At 44.7% G+C, this 4151-nt stretch overlaps 1 non-coding gene across 1 annotated transcript; it reads right to left on the bottom strand.

Moving 5' to 3' along the window:
* Positions 1–3599: 3599 nt before the first annotated feature.
* On the bottom strand, positions 3600–3674 carry Trnal-caa (transfer RNA leucine (anticodon CAA)). Its single transcript has one exon. It is a non-coding gene; the product is annotated as a tRNA-Leu (tRNA).
* Between the last annotated feature and the right edge of the window lie 477 nt (positions 3675–4151).

The following is a 4151-nucleotide window of genomic DNA, read 5'->3' as shown; positions in this document are numbered from 1 at the left end:
GTGACGTACGCATCAAAATCTCAGCCAGTGATACCAACTCTATTATGCTGAAAAACACTTTGTATGTGCCAAAACTCGGAACTAATCTAATCTCAGTCGCAAAGGTTGTGGACAGAATCACACTGCAATTTGAGAAAAATCTTGCAGTTATAAGGGACACAAACGATAAGGTGATTGCAAACAGAGTTAGTAACCTGTTTTACTTGCATGAAAACAGCCCAAAGGCCTGTACACCTGCCGAGAAAAAAATTACGAAAAGTGACACGCAAATCTGGCATACTCGATTAGGACACTTGAACTCTGGAGATATGATTAGAATGCTCAAGGATGAGTATGTGACAGGCTTAAAATTCAGTGGTGCAGACTTCACCAAGTGCACTATATGTCTTGAAGGAAAGATCACATCCACCCCTTTCACCAGGCAGGATGAAAATAAAAGTGACCTTCTGCAGTTAGTACATTCAGATGTCTATGGGCCAATGAGAGAAAAATCTCTAGGTGGTGCAAGATATTTTGTAACCTTCATAGATGACCACAGCAGATGGTGTCAAATCTACTTTCTTCGACACAAGGGGGAAGTTGTGGACAGATTTGTTGAATTCAAGAACTTTGCTGAAAATCAGACTGGATGTAAAATCAAATCTTTCCAGTCAGATAACGGCAATCAATACTGCAACGAAAGGATGGACTCCATCTTCCGAGCGGCAGGAATACAGCGACGTCGAACAGTTCATTATACACCACAACAGAATGGTGTTGCTGAACGAAAGAACCGATCCTTGTTGATGTAGCTCGCTGCATGATGCTGGGATCTGGACAGCCACCATCACTTTGGGTCGAAGCTATTAATACAGCCAACCACATCCGAAACCGCTGCCTAACCAAAGGACTTTCAGGTGGAACTCCATATGAAAAGTGGATGAAGAAGAAACCAGACCTGTCACACCTTCGTGTATTCATTGAAAGTGTCATCATCCTGGACAAATCGCCAAACAAGGGGAAGTTTGATCCGAGAGGCAAACAAGGAATCTTCGTAGGCTACTCAGACTGTTCAAGTACCTATCGTGTGTGGGTGCCAAAAGACCATAAGATACACACATCACGAGATGTCAGATTCCTTGATCATAACAGTTTTGAACCCAACCAAGCCTATGTAGACCTTTCTGCAGATGAACAACATCGTTGCCAAAGAAGAAGCATCTGCATGGACCATTCACCAGGAGACTTGAGTGACAACAGAAGCTGTGAGTCAGAATCATTCTCTGATGAAGAACCACTTTACGGTTTTGAAGAAGAAGAATTCACCTTGCTACCACACGATATCATTTCAGATGATAACCTGTCATGTGACGAGGACAGCAGTTCCTCAAGTGTCACACCCGCTCCACAGCTTGCACCAGATGTTTCAAGTCATGACATCAACTTTGCTGCTAATGCAACAGAAATCAGTGTTGAGGATGCATTGAACGGTCCAGATAGTAAAGAATGGTTTACCGCTATATACGATGAAGTCAAGTCGCTAGTCAAGAAAGAAACCTGAGACCTCATGGACAGACCAGCAACAGAAAAATAATTGACTGCAGAACTGTCTTAAGAAACAAATACGGCAGTGATGGATCCTTACTACGAAGAAAGGCCAGAATAGTTGCATGAGGATTCAACCAAAGACCCAGAGTTGACTGTGTGGAAACATTCTCTCCAGTTGCAAGAATCGAATCATTCAGACTCCTCATGGCTCTGGCAGTGAAGTTTAACTTGCATGTCTCACAGCTGGATGTCACCACCGCATTCCTCAACGGTGAAATTGATACTGAAATCTTCATGGAACAGCCGGACTCATTAGCCAAGTTCTTACAGAAGATGAGAGATTTAGAGGAGGACCATCACAGAGCCAAAAAAGCAGATGATATGCTCCAGAAGTTAAAATCTGGTGACAAAGTGTGCAAGCTTACAAAAGCCATCTACGGATTGCACCAAGCTGGCAGACAGTAGCATGCCAAATTAAACGCCACATTGATGTCAATCGGATTGCAGCCCACTAGTACAGATCCTTGTGTATATGTGGACAGTGTGGGAAATTCTCAAGTCTTCCTGCTCACTTATGTTGACGACATCATAATTGCGTCATCAGACCCGGAAAGGACAAGGCAGATCCAGAACAAGTTATCTGCCAGATTCGATGTCAAGGATCTTGGTCCTGTGAAATGCTACCTGGGCATGGACGTAAATCAGTCTTTTGACTAACTCACGCTGTGTCAAAGTGGCTACATCAGAGAAGTTTTACACTGATTCCGAATGGATGACTGCAAGCCCGTAAGAACCCCGTTGGCGACCGGGATCAAACTGAATGTTGCAGCTGCAAGTACAGCAGATGGGTCTCAGTATCCACTCAGGGAACTGCTCAGAGCGTTGATGTGCATCGCCATTGGCACTCGCCCTGATATATGCCATGCAGTCAACATGCTAAGCCAACACAACAACAGCCATAATATTGTTCACTGGCAGGCAGCTAAATGAATGCTTAGATACCTCAAGGGAACAATTGACAAGAAATTAACCTACGTCAAGGATAAAGAGGGAATATTCGGTTTTGCAGATGCTGACTGCGGAAATTCTGATGCTGACAGGAAGTCGTATACTGGTTACAACTTCATCTTGTGCAAGTCAGCAATCTCATGGTGTTCACGCAAGCAGAGGACAGTTGCTCTCTCATCAACTGAGGCTGAGTATATGAGTATTACCGAAGCAGCAAAGGAGGCGATTCACCTATCAACCTTCGTGAAGGAGCTGGGTTTAGCGGAGCTGTCAAACATTGTAGCTACTTCCAGAATGAGATTTTCACTCTGCAGCGGAGTGTGCGCTGATATGAAACTTCCTGGCAGATTAAAACTGTGTGCCCGACCGAGACTCGAACTCGGGACCTTTGCCTTTCGCGGGCAAGTGCTCTACCAACTGAGCTACCGAAGCACGACTCACGCCCGGTACTCACAGCTTTACTTCTGCCAGTACCTCGTCTCCTACCTTCCAAACTTTACAGAAGCTCTCCTGCGAACCTTGCAGAACTAGCACTCCTGAAAGAAAGGATATTGCGGAGACATGGCTTAGCCACAGCCTGGGGGATGTTTCCAGAATGAGATTTTCACTCTGCAGCGGAGTGTGCGCTGATATGAAACTCCCTGGCAGATTAAAACTGTGTGCCCGACCGAGACTCGAACTCGGGACCTTTGCCTTTTGCGGGCAAGTGCTCTACCAACTTTTTTTTTTTTATTAGTCATAACATTCCACAGTAGTACATAATTTTCAACTGACATTTAAAAGTAATAAAACAAATTAAAATTAATTACAAGTTCCTTGGCATTGAGCTACCGAAGCACGACTTACGCCCGGTACTCACAGCTTTACTTCTGCCAGTACCTCGTCTCCTACCTTCCAAACTTTACAGAAGCTCTCCTGCGAACCTTGCAGAACTAGCACTCCTGAAAGAAAGGATATTGCGGAGACATGGCTTAGCCACAGCCTGGGGGATGTTTCCAGAATGAGATTTTCACTCTGCAGCGGAGTGTGCGCTGATATGAAACTCCCTGGCAGATTAAAACTGTGTGCCCGACCGAGACTCGAACTCGGGACCTTTGCCTTTTGCGGGCAAGTGCTCTACCAACTGAGCTACCGAAGCACAACTCACGCCTGGTACTCACAACTTTACTTCTCCTACCTTCCAAACTTTACAGAAGCTCTCCTGCGAACCTTGCAGATCATAGGGGTCAGATTCGGCCATCCTGATTTAGGTTTTCCGTGATTTCCCTAAATCGCTCCAGGCAAATGCCGGGATGGTTCCTTTCAAAGGGCATGGCCGACTTCCTTCCCCGTCCTTCCCTAATTCGATGAGACCGATGACCTCGCTGTCTGGTCTCCTTCCCCAAAAAAGAACCCAACAACAACAAAAAAAGTTAGTGAAGTCAAATATATAACCAATGTGATTCTGAAGTAACCATGAGTGATTTCAATGGGGATGTAGAGTTAACTAATAATGAAGACAATGAAAATTTAAATGTAGGGGCAGACAATCATAATGTAAACCCAAGATGTTAGTACATAGTCAATGTGAACTGACTGACTGTAGTTATGATGCCAGAGAAAATGACTCTAATGTC

The sequence above is a fragment of the Schistocerca cancellata genome, chromosome 2 (genome assembly GCF_023864275.1).
Source record: "Schistocerca cancellata isolate TAMUIC-IGC-003103 chromosome 2, iqSchCanc2.1, whole genome shotgun sequence".
Classification (NCBI taxonomy): Eukaryota; Metazoa; Arthropoda; class Insecta; order Orthoptera; family Acrididae; genus Schistocerca; species Schistocerca cancellata.
The sequence above is the reverse complement of the archived record's forward strand: the minus strand, read 5'-3'. Positions and strand labels throughout refer to the sequence as shown.